The sequence below is a fragment of the Myodes glareolus genome, chromosome 18, assembly GCF_982192425.1.
Source record: "Myodes glareolus chromosome 18, mMyoGla1.1, whole genome shotgun sequence".
In the NCBI taxonomy this organism is placed as follows: domain Eukaryota; kingdom Metazoa; phylum Chordata; class Mammalia; order Rodentia; family Cricetidae; genus Myodes; species Myodes glareolus.
In genome coordinates this window covers 22,336,763-22,353,145 of record NC_142043.1, presented here as the reverse complement: position 1 = coordinate 22,353,145, position 16,383 = coordinate 22,336,763, and the positions used below count along the sequence as shown (strand labels likewise).

Genomic DNA, 16,383 nt, shown 5'->3' with positions numbered 1-16,383 from the left:
CACCAAGGGCAGGATCCCAGGGCAGGATTTTGTGGCTATTGCATATTAACATGACACAATGTTTTCTTCTGATGAAAAACAGAACCGAGGAGAACCAAGTGAAGAAAAACATGCTAGGCTTATACAACAAACTAGCAGTGAAATACTTTGGGCACTGTCTCAGTGGGGAACTAATTTTTAAGTCTTTCTCATATCCACAAACATTAGCGCTACCAGTTTACCTTTTCCATTATATTAAAGTTGGAAACTCTTTTTCTCCTGGAAAGAAAAATAACGAGGAAAGGCACTGCGGCAAAGGAATAAGATTTTTATTTTCATAAAATCAAAACTTCTAGTCCAGTTCATTCTTTTTCCTTTTCATTAAAAAAAAAGATGGAGTAAATGGTAATCCTATCACTGAAATTCATGTGAGAACTGTATGTTTCCTTTAGTGAAGTTTTCAAGAAAAGCATGAAGAAATGCAAGTACATCAAATACATACACAAAACCCTGCCTATCTCAAAATCTAATTGCTTAAGCCCAGTGCTAAAGTGTCTTTGGGCAGACGCTTGAGAGAATGCAAAAGCAAACTTAGAAATAAGCAAGCTGTGAGTCCCTCCCTACCTCTCCTCCCACAGAGAAGGAAAGAAAAACCAACACTAACTGTATCTTTAGGAATGTGCAATTACCTTTAAAGTGGGCTAAAGCAAGGAAAATACAGTCAAATTGGTTATTTCTTTAGCTGGTTGATAGTGAAGTACAGGGTTGGAGAAAGGAGACTGCCTGACTGACAAGAGATTTCCAGACTCCTCTGGGGTCCAACACACTTGGTGTGTTATCCTAGTTTTCTTTACTGATACAAGGCTGACACACTTCAGTAAGAGCTGCTTGTGAAAAACCTTGATGAATTGTTCTTTATGCTCATTTTATATCCTCCGTAAAGACATACTAGTAAGTATGGCTATTATTCTCTTGCTGTGCTAAGACACAAAAAGAGAAGTACAGAGATTGAATTTGGATTTTGGTTCCATTTACTATTTGAGTCACTTTGGGAAGCAATAAACTTTAGCACATATTCAGCTTTAAAAAGAGACATCACGGCCAACTTCCATTAAGATATACCTCAAGTTTCAAAATGCAAAAAAGTGCTTCTCAATGAATGTATAATCAAAACTTAAGGACATATATATAGCACTGTTCTACGCAAAAGAGATCTAATTGAATTCCCGGCACCATAATACCTACAAAAAGACAAAAACAATTATTTACAAAAATAATATATAATTTTACAGTGATGGTAAATTTCCCATTATGGTATCAGTTGGGAATGTCCACTTTAGATGGATGAGGTCATGTAAGGCCATTCTTACTAAAGTGTTATCTGACTAGGAAAATAAATGAAGCAAATGTTTATCTGGAATTTTTACTTATATGCCTAACAGCATCTAGACATTTCCGCATCTCTATGTGATATTCATACATGTGTGTGACATACATATATATTAGTAAGAGATCAAAAGGAGTCCAGAAGCAAACAGACCATCAGGAAATACAAAGGAAGGCTAAAAGAGAGCAGTGTTAAGAAAAGGAAACATTTATTTTCCCTTGGGCAACCTGGTCACACATAGACCTTCTAAATTTGAGCAAAAATACTCGAGCCTAGGATCCACAGAAGGTGGCAGGAGAGCTGGGAACCTAGAACCCAGCTACTTCAAGCAGTAACCTTCAAGGGCCCAAAGACTATTCTTCTCTCCAGTCTTTTAAAAGGGTTACAATGTTTTCGACAAAGAAATAAGCTGTACCAGATAAGGGAGAATGAACTGAGATATGTTAAATATAAGTCCTAGCCCAAGTCCTTGTGGTTTTCCACCCACAAACCTTTTGAGACCTGTGAACAGGTCTGATTAACTCAGAAGTCAGCTCAGGTATAGTATGCACCTAAACAATGAACTTTCAGAAGATGATTAATACGACCCCTTTGAGGCAACAGTGAGCAAATTGGTATTGCATAAGCAATTCTCTGAACACTCTCTAAAGAGCATTAGACTTGGGCAATGTAGTAAAAGATTGACTCATTGTTCTGCTAGAATTTTTCCCCTTGGTTAAAGAATCAAAATTTATATATGGCAGTTCTAAGTTTAAGAACATTTACTCCATACGGCAGTGCCACTTTTAGAGCATGTGAAAGCTATTGCTAGTATGCACCTGAATTACTGATATTACTACTAGTCTACTAATATTACTAATAAATGTTTTAGAAAGTAAGTTGCTTCAAATTCCAGTTTCTTTGGCTATGTTTCATAGTTCTACCAGCAACCCAAGTTATTTATCAGACCTTGACATGACATTTAATTTTAGACTCTCAGCAACTCAAATGGCTTCCATTTTAGCATATACAATTTCTCGTCTCTGGTCTGTCCACCTATTCAACAACTGCTTCTTTCCCCTTGGTAAAAGAATCAAAATTTGTATACGGCAAATTTATTCCACACAGCAGTGCCAACCTTACAATGTCTGGCAGTACTGAGCAAGGGGAGAGGGCAGAGTGCCTGACTTGTTCAGAGGTACCAAGTCTTATCACAGAGTCGTACTTAAGAGGAAGAGATTGACAAGTATTTATGAGTGAACACACATCTAATATCCTCTGCCTTGGAGCAGCAATTATGGTTTTATTTTTAAAGTATAAGAGAGAAGGTAAGAGGAAATTTATGTAATTTGGGTGTTTGGTTTTTATTTTCTCTTTTTGCATATGATTAGTAGATAGAGAAAATGTGTTATACAACACATATTTGACCAAGTCTCTCAAGATGTTCTTGTGGAGAAGTTTAGTTCAAATTTCAACAGTTAGGGAGAGTCTAAGTGTTGCATAAATGTGCCTGACAGGAACTAATACTAACAAAAACCATCCAAGCAGAGTGTTGAACTCCAGTCCTCACTGACTGAACTTAGTCTGGATATCTCCTATGTAACATGGCAACTTCTATAAGATTGCCAACTAAACTAGAGAATAAAGATTTCTTCAAATGAACAAATACCTTAAAAAAAAAAAGCTTAAGACTTTGAGTCTAGAAAGACATGGACTAAAGATTAGCATTGTGAGTCAAATTAAAGTCACTAGTAGGCAGTGTGTTCAAGAAACTGCCAATGCAGTAAAGGTGATGACAGCTCCTGGGAGGCTTTAAGGATAGTTTTAAGTACCTATTCAAATTCTGGTAATGGAAGGACAGAAAAAGATGACTTGAGGCAACAGGGCAATTCAAGTGAGAATAGGGTGGTGTTTTTATTGCTATTAAGCCCAACCTGAGTAATACTGACTGAAAAAGGCAAAATTAAGGGAGAATCATGCTATCTTTAGAAATACCAAGTATTTATGGAACCTTTTCTGGCACTTTTCTAGCGCTGTGGGGATAGAGAAGTAGCAGGCACAGCCCCCAGGTTTTAAAGGCACAATTACGTCGTCATAGGAAAACTAGCAGTTACAGTTCCAAGCCCAAACATCAGAGACCTCAATGTATTCAACAGGCACAGCACAAGTGCTGTCTATAATCACAGCCTACATCTACCAAAATGCTCCTGAGAAGGGGTCTACTTTTTTCTTTAGAGAAATCAAAGAATGCAAACATACTTCAGAAATTATCTTATTGGCTTAGCTGTTTTAGTTTAAATGGGATATAATTCACTTTTCCAGAAAATGAAATTATGGGGATTAATCCCTTCTTAAAAGCACCCTCCACCATGAATCAAAACGTACAGGCCAATCTATAACATCAGGGAAAAGAAAGAAATACAGATAATGGTCAGATATAAAAGGTATTCTAGATCTTTTGTAGACTTGAGGACTTTAACATGGTGCAAGCAGACTCTGTAGAGATAAGACAGAATCACAGATACGGCAGATTATCTCATAAAACCCAATATTCTATTATACTTAACAAATGTGGACTCCTACAGTGAGATCTTACGTTAAGTGGGGTTCCCAATATACAACGTTCTTCTTTTTTGGATTTTATCTGAATACTAGAAAAAAAGCCTCAAAATTAATATATGCCACCCCAAATTTTTGACCCTTTAGCTGGCCCTCAGTGAAGCAAAACATCTTTCATAGTGAGTTATGGTCTCTATGCCTTTCTGAATCTATGCCTCTTCATTCTCTTCATCCCCTTTAGCTGTGACCTCCCTCATTTCCGGTTACTGACAAGAATTACTGGCTAATGAAGACCTGCATTATTCTTGTGTACCAAACCTTGTGTCACTACTTAGGTCTTGGAGGGAAAGGACTCACCACCATGTTCCTTGGCAGATATCCTTTGTAATACTAACCAACTCTCTAGTACTAACCCGAAGAAACTTGTGTCCACAGCTGCCTTGTAGAACTTATGTGACTTGGACAAGCAGGAGACGTTACCAGGAGTTACCTTTGCCTATAGTTCGTATAATTTTAAATTTTAATATAAAGCCATTTGTGTACAAAGTTTTTTAAACTACCAGGTCTTACAGCACACCTGTGAAAGAAATAACTCCATTGTTTTTGGCCTAGCTGAAGACATTATAAGACCTGTGGTTGTTCAATAAAATCACCTTCCTAAGAGACAGTTACTTCCTCATTAAATCTCCTTAAGCAAAATATTTGAGATCATTACGAAGAGAATACATACAGCTCTTTTTTTCTACCAATTCCCATTCATGCGCATGACAAAATGGAAAAAAATATTATACAAAGTCGAATAAAGGAGGCAAATGCTCCCAAGTCCACAGACATCCTCACTCTTAAGGGCCCTCCCTTTACTGGGGGAAGAAAACTTCCTTAGATCCATTCAAATATAAAAACACTCATTACTACATTGAGTTTTATAAAATCCCATTGTTAAATACTTCCTGTCTAATTCTTGCCAAATGGGAGGATTACTGCTGAAAGACAAGGCATTATGTGACCTCCTCCCCCTCCCTGATGAATGTCAGGGTTACACTCTGGCATACATACAGCTCTATTTTCTACAAAGGATGCAGCTTTCCAGAGATGTGAAGGATCTGGAATGAAAACACTGGCCTTCATCAACCCACTTCCTCTATTGGAAGGGAGTCTCCCAAATAGCCACCTAAAGGAAGCACTGAAATGAAGTCACCAGTTTAGTCATGGAAAAGTAGACTGATGATGTGATTGTCTCACAGAAGTGACTCAGGTACAGCAGTTAGACCTACAAGCAGAGTCTCTGTGATATTTATTGCAATATCTGGGAATAAAACCCAGGGCCTTGTACACTCTAGACACAGACATTTACTAATTTTAGATGAGCATCTATCTGCACAGGTGCACACAAAGTCGGACTCCAAGTACTACTTTTAATATATATATATATAATTAATTCAGAATAATTATATTATTAATTCAGAAATGAATTTGACTGAGATGGCAACAGAGTACCTGCAAACATGTTAAGCAGTATTTTCAAGTGACCTGTATGTACAGCCTCCACACTCTAATTTGAACACATCCTTACAATATCCTCAGAGACAAAGCCACGGAAAGCTTGCACAATATCTTTTCTGACTAGGGTGCTTCCCTCTTTATAAATATTTTTCTCATCACACATTGAAATTAATTCCCCATCAGAAGGAATGTAAAAGGAAAAAGATTGCAAAAGTATTCCTGTTTCCATAGTTTTGAGGGAGATGTATGATCTGTGATGGTTAATTCTGGTTGTCAAGTTGGTAAAATTTAAAATAACCACAGAAACCTCTATGTACTTCTTTAAGGGATTTCCCCCGACTAGATTTGGTTAAGAAAATGAGAAGACCCACTCTAAATGTATTTGGCACTATACCACGGGCTGGGGTCCTGGACTGAGTGAAAAGGAAAAAGTAAGCTAAGGTAAGATCTAGGATTCATGTCTCTACTTTCTAGCTGTAGGTATAATGTGACCAGCTACTTCATAATCCTGACAACATAATGATAGACTATGTTCTCAAACTGTGGCCCAAAACAGGACCTTCAATTTGGTTCCTGACTGGTATTTAATCACAGTAAGGAGGAAGTTAATACAGTGACTGACTAATCAGATAGCACTAGTTACTCACACTTAATTTTGTAAACAGTTAAAATGTTTAAATAATAAACCACTGGCCATTTATGGAAAAGTCATATGGAATCAGGGATACAAATAGAAAATCAAAAACTAAAAAAGTGTAATTGTATGTACATCTGTTTATAAAATACCTTTGCTTCCTGTACTCATCTTCTGATTTTATGTTTAACTCTGAAATATAACTTAATTGGTAAAATTAATACTTTACTAGGGTTTAGAAAAAACACTTTTTATACAATGGGCAGTCAAATATGTTTACCAAATATTTTTCTTATGGAAATGTATGCAGAAATAAAAACCTTAAAGTATTTTTTTCGGTGCAAGAGGAAAAGAGCTACATGTTTTCATTGCAGAGGAGCATATAACACATGAAGAAGCCCAAACTTGTTAATTCCTGTGCTTGGACAGAGCTTCTGCTGGTTATGTCAACATGGAATCCTGGTGTGGGACAATTGTCTGTATTCTGTCAATTATATTTTAAATAAGCACTGATTGGCCAGTAGCCAGGCAGGAAGTATAGGTCAGACAACCAGACTGGAAGTAGAGGCAGGTCAATGAAAACAGGAGAATTCTGGGAAGAAGGAATTCCTGTTCCGCAGTCCTGGTCCAGCCAGGCAAGATATGACTGCCTTGCTGAATAAGGTACCGAGCCACGTGGCTAGCATAGACAAGAATAATGAGCTAATTTTAAGTTATAAGAGTTAATAAGAAGCCTCAACTAACTGACCAATCAGTTTATAACTAATGTAGACCTCTGTGTGATTTCTTTGGGACTTAATGATTGCGGGAACCGGGCAGGACAGAAAACCTCAGTCAACAGAGGTTTTTCTCTTTTGTTTCTAGCACAAAGCACTAGCTACAGCCATCAGTTAGATCAAGGAGGCAAATCCCACAGAACCTAGCAAAGGACAGGTAAGCAAAATGAGAAGCTACTTCATGGTAATACCAGGCTTACCTTTCTAAGAATTAGAGGAACGTTGTCATCTCAAAGAAATATTTAAGGAAGACTAAAGGTTAAAGTTTCAATTCAGGGCTGGGGATAGAGTTGCAATATACAATACTTGTATACTGTGTACAAGGTCCTAATTTCAATTCATAGTACTGAAAAGAGAAGTTTAAATCCATGTAATAAGAAATGGGAAGGCTACATGGCCCACCCAAGAAACTACAAAATAGGGGTGCAATAGAGAAACAGAGGAGAAAATCAAGTCTCATTCACATCCTTCACTCAAAAGTCTATGAAGGTCAAGTTTTGAACCTGAAAACTCAAAGTTCATGTACAATTTTATAGACCATACTTTGTTTAAAAAAATGTTTTAGAAAACCGAATGAGTTCCCCCTAGAATTTTTTAGAGAACTTGGTGAAGAGCGGAGTTACGGAATAGAAAAATGATACGCACTATCATTGTCCAAAGGGCCCCTCTTTCTACAGGTCCTGTCTGACCCAGTCAATCTGGCCAGTGAGACTTAGAAGTAGCCTAGTGCTAAAGACACCAAGGCAGGCAGGAGATAATGGCAGCATGAGAAGGGCCTTACTGAACAGAATATATAATTTCATTCAACAGCTGCTGAAACTCATTAACTGTGCTGGCATGAATGATTCTTTACAACCACAAAAAGAACAGACAGCAGCCTATTTACAGATGCAGTAAGAGTGCTGTCCCTTGTTTGGAGCTTTGAAGGGACACAAAACTAGTCTGCATAATAAGTTTATCCTATAATTCAACACTCTTTAAAAGTGTAGCTTGCCATTAAGTTGAGAGCTATTTTTGCACATTTTCAAACTTTACAAATATTCTAGCTTATTTCTTCACCATACGGCTTCCAGACACCTTCTTACCTGTTATCTGTAGTGCCAATTTAGGCACTCTCTGCAGGTAAGCACCCACCTTTCATGCCAACATTTCTCTCCACACCTTCCTTGTATTTCATTTCTTCAACCCGGGGAGAGTATGCTTCATATGCCTTCCCAGCCCTTTCAGCTCAGACTGGTTGGTCTTTATCATGTGAGCCTCAGTAACTTACAGTCTTACTTTAGATTCTCTGACACTTACTGAGAAGCTTTGAGTAACTCAACCTGTCTGGATCTCAAAATGCTACTGTGCTAATTCAGCTGTGACAGATACAACAAAGCACTCAGAACAGTGCTTGGCACATGGCCTCTACAATTTTATTAATGCCACCGTACTCCAGGGTAGTAGGCAACATGCTTTTGTCATAATCACTTCTATGTCATCACAGGAAAAACCCCTAGAGGCAAGTAGTGGCACTCGGAAGAAGTAAAAGTGTAAGCATCTTTCCTTGCCTTTCTTTCTCCCCTACTCTTACTTTCCTCTCCACAGCCTCCAACCCCAACAAACCACTAGAGGAGTGTGTCCATGGTGGGTCGGGTAAATGAACACTGAAGGCTCAAGAACACATGGACATTGTCCTTATCTCTTCTGTACAGAATTCCTCAACGATGCTCTTCTGCGTAAGTATAAATCATATGTTGTTGAAAGGTCCTGATTTTTATTTCCCTTTCATTATCTAAAATGCTTTCTTGTTCTTTAATAGTCCATTTACAAAGTGAAGGAATGTGAAACAAATTATTCCAACCTGGCTCATTTGCATAATATATTGGGGTTGGAAAAAATGCCCTGCTTAGTGGTGATAGTTTATTGTTTTTCTTTTTCTTAGCATGGAATTTTTGTCGGACCTTTTCTGAGAGGACTGATTGATCTCAGGTCGATCAGGCAATGTTGGCCACTGGTCCACCTAACACTGTTTCACTCCACCTATTAGTACCACAGGGGGCAAAGATTTTTTTATGTATATTCTCACTAGCCTTCTTACACATGAGGCATTTACTAAAGCAAACTGATAATCATTAATCTTTCTTTTTTAAAAGTCACATTTTGGTAGAACTGAATTCTATGTTTAAGGTCTTATTAAACTAAATTCAAAATTCAAAGTATTCATAGAAACATATTAATCTACTGTCAATTCGCATACTTTAACTGACCACTATTTCCATCAAGATCAGGCTGCTTCTTACCTCTGGGACTCTTACTCACTGTATTCTTAAGTACTTTCATTTTTCTTATTGACACAAATGTTCATTTACTTACTGTTTCCTCTGCATTTCACACGGTGGACAGCAACTTGTGGATAAATGAGACTACAGTATGAAAAGGGGAATAAAGAAATTCTTCACCAAGGAAATGATATCTAGAACCAAAACCAAAGTATGAATATGCATACATGTGTGCAAGTAGCAAGGACATTACGTGTTTGGGAGTAGCAATGAGTTTGGAATAAGAACAAGCATCTGTTCAGAGAAAGGAACAGAGGCAAGAGGAAGGACACAGTGGACTAGTGTAGTTGGGGCTTAAGGAGGTGAGGATAGCAGAAGATGGGTACAAGTCAGATCAGACTTGGGGCTCTCAAAATGAGGCCGTATAGTATTTACGTGTGTTGTTATTGAATGGACATCTACATCTAACATACAATCATTCTTACAACTCTAACTTCTCTGGTTCTAGTTCTACTACAGTCTCAGAGGATAACCTAAAAGATATTTTTAAAGTGGCTTTAATTAGCTAGTCAAATAAAACATTCAATAATAAGTATACCAAGAATGTGAACAGATTCTATTGTATAAAAAAGATAAATTATGCTTTAGTAGATTGCATTCTGATTAACTCAATTTACATTTTTAAAGTCTCCTTAAATTTTAAAAAATCCTAAGAACTCACTATGATTTTTTAAAAATTATTCATAGATTTAGACTGAGTTGTAAGAAACCAATAAAATCAATCCAGAATCTAAAGCTATATAGTGTGGAAATTTGGAAGATTGTTTCAAAACACAACTAGACATTATTCTATGAGCAATCCATGCAGGTTTTCTATTTCTAGTTCATTTTTAGACTGTTAGAACCTATTTTAAGTAAAATACAGGTTTACTTATTAAAATTACATAGCTGATATGACCAAGAAAGCCATCAAAACCAAAATATATTTATAAAAATTATATCTCCTAGGTAGGCAGTCCATAATTATTAATTTCCAAATAATTTTAATGTAAGGTAGTAATTAAAAAGTAAGCAATTTAGCAAGATGATTTCCTTGGTATGTATTTAGAAAGCTCTACACTATGTCAAAACCAGAATGCTCAACAACAAACATTTGAATTTATAAATCCTACAAATTCTCTTACTCATTTCTGTACAGTTACAATAAGAGCAAATATTCATTCAAACAGGACCAGGATGTTTTGATGACATTAACTCACATAACCTGTCAGTAAATAAATACCTACTAACTGGGGAAATCATGACTACAAATGATACTGTTTTATGACATTGGGTATTTATTTACATATTCACTGGTGGCATTTCTTAACTTATTTATGTGAATTTTCTTTTTCTTATAGACTTCTCATTTGTATTTTTCAAGAGTTTCACTCTTTGGCTAAAACTACACAAAATCAAAAATTTAGCTATTGTCGTTAGCCTTGCAAGAAATCACTGAATGTAACAACTTAAGATACAGTATTACACTGTTTTGTGTTTTCCAACAAGATGAATTCTGAAATTACCCAGAAATCAAAGGGAACGTTATGGACTTTACTCATTAATCTTGCTAATCATGGGAGGCTGTAAAGTCTATGGAGACAATAAGTTCACATTCAGAAATTGTGCTGAATGACTCCCCAGTCTACTTTGTTGTAATTTGCATTTTGCAACAAAAAAACCTTCATTCTAACAGTACTGCATCATTAAGCTTATATATAATAATTAAATCTATAAATCAGAAAGGCAGATTAAGTATCACTTGGCAACACTAACTTGATCATCACATTCACAGTGCCAGACTTTAAGTATATATTAGTGACGGATAACTTGTCATGAAAAACCACTAAGGAAATCTATTAAAAATATTCAATTCATTGAATACCATTTGCAAGATGCAATTGTCAGTGGATTAAAAATTCTTTTTCTTGGGGCTGGAGAGATGGCTCAGAGGTTAAGAGCATTGCCTGCTCTTCCAAAGGTCCTGAGTTCAATTCCCAGCAGCCACATGGTGGCTCACAACCATCTGTAATGTCTGTAATGAGGTCTGGTGCCCTCTTCTGGCCTGCAGGCATACACACAGACAGAATATTGTATACAAAATAAATAAATAAATATTAAAAAAATTCTTTTTCTTAAATGTATTGATTTGTGAGTCCACAAATAAATGTTTATGTGTTTGCAGTCTATAGTCTGCATTAGGAACTGAGGAAACAACTGTAGAAGTCAGTTCTTTCATTCCACCCAGTGAAGCTTTTAACTCAACTCAGGTCATCAGGCTTGGAAGCAATCACCTTTACTCAATAAGACATTTGGTTGCCTCCAGATTTAGTAGAGTTAAGTAAACAAAAGAAGCACCACCACCACCACCAAAATATGCTTTTTTATTTACTTTATTTCTGCCAATAAGAGTAATAAAAAATGAAGAAAAATAACAATCATAAAAACCTCAATCTCAAATGGCTCAGTTCTAGATATGCTTAGCCAGGCATACAACCTGTTTCATACACACACACACACACACACACACACACACACACACACATACACACACATAATACATCACTAAGCTATATGTGTGTGTATATAATATATACATATATAATATACACGCTGCAAGTCTACTTTCCCATCTATTTAGAATCTCTAGTACTTGTTCTGTACTATTTAAAGGGCCATGTGAAAACAAAATTCATTTCCTCTAGCAAGTCTCTTAAGATCACTAGAAATCATCTTTAGGATTTTATTAAGACACATCAAAAGTTAAAAGAAATAATTAACACCTTATTACTTTCCCAAGAGACAAAAATATCTGGCAACTTTAAATTAGCATTATTAAATCATTAAAACCTGGTAACAGGAAAAGAGATTAGGAAAGAGGTTTTTCTTGATAGGTGACGTTTAGCTAATGCTTAGCATAAGAAAACAACACATTCTAACAGCCATGCGGGCAGATGGGGCTTAGAGGCCCAGATAAGAAATCATGCACCCTGTCAGGTTCAGTTCTCTTGTCATCACAGTTCTCACAGCCTGCAGCTGTCTCTCAGAGAGGAAAGGAGTTACACATGTATGCTATTTATGGAGACATTCCTATAAAATGCACGTTCAAGTCAGAGTTCTAGGGTCAGGAAAAAATTTTAAGTAATGTCACCTTCAGCTCTTATATTCCCCGGTTAGAAATCTCCTTTCAAAGGATGTTACAATTTCTGTTTTGGAAAATTACAAATAAAACTAAATATATACTACTTAGGGTTTTTAGGCATGCTGTTCACTCTTAAACCAACTTGAGTTCATTTCTCTAGCACCAAGGACGTTGTTTTACTCTCAGTAACCCACCGGCTACAGGCTACTTGAAGACTCCAGTGTGGCAGGGCATGCACTCAGTTTAAGAACCCTTGCCTAGCAATCACAAAGTCCAGCACGAAAGAAGCGGGAGGAGGAAAAGGAACACTGTTTTATGTTATGGTTCATGTAAGATACTTTATTGAGCAGAATGGATGTGAAATTTTAAGAGATTATTATTAAAGAAATACACGTAAAAATAATGAACAAGTTAATTTATATAAAATGACACTTAATCTTACTTAAGTGCACAGTAACTTTGACAATATAAATATAAATGTAATACTGCTATGTTTTAAACTTAAGTTTATTTTTATAAAATGAAGGAAAAAATCCAGATGTTATTTCAACTATAAATAGCACATTGTTGATATTCTAAAATAGCATTTTAGATTATTACTGTGGAAATGAGGAACACAAAACATAACAGGTATTAATTTCAAAATTCACCAAAATAGCTAATGGAGGTTTATATATGCTGGTTTAGGGAATATCTAAGAAAATTCACAAGTTAAAAAAATTTCAGTAAGTAATTATTTATTGAAAGAAATAAGCAAATAAAAGTTGAAAGTGGAAAATTTAGAAGTCAATGAAGCAAGGAAAGGAGTGTGAAATAATACAGGGGAGAATATAAAGAAAGTGAAGGTCAAAGAATTTCTTCAAACCTAGAGTCATTTCCCTGGGAAAGACTACTAGGTTCCCTAGGAATAGCTGAGTTATTTAACACTAAATGTTTTCAGTTTACCTATTAAATCAATATTACACTCGGTTTCAGACCCCAGGGCTCTCTAGCCAGCAGCCTGTGTTCCTGTGGTAGTCAACTAACTCCTAATGTCTGGTATGACTAATTAAGTTTTCTCACGTGATGGCTTTATGTATGGGGGAAATTCACTGCTATATACCCATCTCTTCATCCAGACAGCAACAAAGCCAGCACTTACGAAATGTAGCACAATCCTTCAGTATGTCTTCCTTTAATAAGATCAGTGTTTTAAATGGGAGACTAGAAGCTGTAGTTTATAATGAAAACACTATCATTCAAAAAAACTTATGTTTTAGAAGATAAAGATACTGCCTACTTCTCTTTTTATGGTTTCTCATTCCCGCAATTTAACTAAACAGTCACATTAAGCTATAAGAACATAAATTTACAAAAAAGGCAAATTAGGAACCTCTCTGTCCTTCAGAGGTCTATGATAGGCTTCCCGTTCTGAAAGTCTTCATATAGAATGGAATTTGATACACTGACTATTTTAAATACAGATGGCTACTTTATCAGTAAAACTAAAATAAAAATCTCAAACAAGATCATACAGTATTTTTGACCAGCAAAACAAAGTCAAATACATTTTTTAAACACTTTATTAACTTAAAGACTAAATCAAGAAGGGACAAGTGGTTTAATTCAAGTACTATGAAGCAGTAATTCTTTACTTTGGATTTTACTTTCTCTTTTCAAATAATTTAGCTATATTAACAGAATTTTTTTATGAATGGCTCTAAAAATATCTACTCTGAGGTTTAATATAAAAATAGTGAATCAAAGAGCCCATGCTTTAGAATGGTTTTTTGAAACAGTCCTAGTATACTTAAAAAATAATAGTACTACATAATACCGTACATTATCTCAAGAATACTGATACTTTTTGTAAGTTCATATATTGCATACTCTAAGCACAGGAAGAACACTTCTGTGGTTTAGAAGTTGCTTAATTTATATCTTTTCCATCCAAGTTTTGTAAAAATAAATCAAAGAAAAAACAAAGTATTGGTTTCAGCCAACAAGATAATTGCTCCTTGAAGTTGGAGGCAGTAGGCAGCTGCAAACATCCGACTGAAAGCCCATTTGTGGCTTCACAGCTTCCAGTCGAGGATGTTTACAGTCGCTCACTGTCAACAGAGATATGCCTTCTTCAGCATTCTGTCTCACTGACCAGAGAAGTCCCTTGTAGGTATTTCTGAAACATACAGGCAACATTTCTGTAAAACTGTAAAGCCTTGTTCACACAGACAGGCCCTAGAAAATGACTGTAATTCCAAACAGATAGATGATTCAGGAACATATGTCAAACAAGTTTACTAAAGCAACATATGTAAATGGATTTCATCCACTACTGTTGGCCATAAGAAACAAACAGGTAAGTGTTAAGGTGACTTACTAGGATTACAACGTGCATAAGTTCATCAAAATCCTTCTTTGCGCAAACGTAACCAAGAAAAAGTTTAATTATCTACACAGCATAAAGTGCACATTCAACATTAAACACTGAAGTAGAGGAGCTTAGTCTATCAAAACCAGGAAAGTTTTAACACACAAAAGACTTACGGGCTGCTTCTTCTGAAATCTGCTTCCATAGGGGCCTTGTACAGTCAGCTGATGTTTGAAAGAGTTAGCAGTATCAGGAGAAAAGAAAGCAAAAAAAGAGCAAGGAGGTGCAGGTCCACACGCTTCAGTCTGTGGATCACAATTTCCCACTGGAAAAACACAGAACCTATTGCTGGCAGCAGGGGCTGGCAGCGGTGACGCACATTAACTCCACATCTGAATGCTCTGAATTCCACTCCCATTCTCTAATGAAAATAAATGAGGAAAACGGAAGGTTAAGCTCTATCAGTCACTACTTTTCCTGAAGTAATTCAAAGCCCTTCTAAGTCTAGTGAAAGATTAAAATGATAGAGAAAAGTAGGTGTGTCTTTCACTGAGATTGGGTTTTAAGTCAAGTTGCCAATGCCTTGGGATTTTATGATACAAAAATCCCCACACAGATCTCCATGTTTGTGGAAAATAACAAATGTGATGAGTTCCATAAATTTCCTTTTCAAAGCAAAGGGTAGTTCAATCCCATTATGGTTAAGAAAGTTAATCTTCGAGGCAGCAGGTGAAAACAAGCTAAATTGTTGTGGTCATTCTCTTTATTAACTAAACACTCTGAACTATTAAAACTTCCTAGGGAACCACAATTTCTCAATGGGTCAAGTCACACAGAGGAACAAAGCAAACTCTATCAGTGCTGGCAAGTCTACATTCCACACATTCTTAGCACTTGGCATTCATATACCACTGCTGCCCAGAGCTGAGTCAATCCTAAACTCAGCTACAGCCACCAATCTCCTGAACTTCTCACCAAGACACCCACTTCTTTTAAGTGGCCCACAAAAAAGGGGCAGGATGCTCTTTAATTAAAACATCAATACCAGAGTTGGCACCCCAGAGGATACTGTACAACAGTAACTGTTTACAAAAAGAATTTCACTCCCATAAATTTTTCTCAAAATGAAGGATCTCAAAGTTGTCTTGGAATCTGCCCACTTTTGAGTAGTAACTTTAAATTAAAAATGATAAATCATTAATTTCCTGGTATACACTAAGCAAACAACTTCTAATAATATGGAAGAAACATAAGACTTCAGCACCACTCCAGTCTTTTGCTCAACACTTTATGAATAAACATGAAAATATTCTTTAAAACATAAAAGACTAAGATCCATAGGTACAATAGCTCAAAAATGCAAGAGCATTTAACAAGTATCAGTCCAGTATTTCCCAGGCTATGCGTGCAGTTTTTTTAGCAAGATAAGAAGCATAGCAAAAATTCCTAACAAAAATAAAAACTGATTTATTCAAATAAATGTTGGATAACTTTGCCACTTTAGGTGAAGTTCTGAGTTACTTAGGATTTTGTTTTTGCTGTTGAGCAGCAGAGACTTCACTTGGAACCATAATTATTAAAGTTAGAGGGATGAGATAAGAGATTATCTATTTGGTTTATTCTAACCCCACATACCTGGATTTCATTTTGCCCCACTGATTCCTCAACTCTTACTCAAAAAGATGGGAAGCTGCTGGGTATGTATACCTGGCAAAAGCTACCAAATGCTTCTGCTATACCTTTCTGGCAGAGAATCACTAACCTAAAATATCTG

The 16,383-nt window shown here is 36.2% G+C and overlaps 1 pseudogene across 1 annotated transcript in view; it reads right to left on the bottom strand.

The window, feature by feature from the left end:
• LOC125397891 (large ribosomal subunit protein uL1 pseudogene) overlaps positions 1 to 8,638 on the bottom strand; it is a 37,405-nt pseudogene extending 28,767 nt beyond the window's left edge. Inside the window, exon 1 of the transcript XR_014998265.2 lies at positions 7,952 to 8,638. The product of XR_014998265.2 is annotated as a large ribosomal subunit protein uL1 pseudogene (transcript). The remainder of the gene's footprint in view (positions 1 to 7,951) is intronic.
• Between the last annotated feature and the right edge of the window lie 7,745 nt (positions 8,639 to 16,383).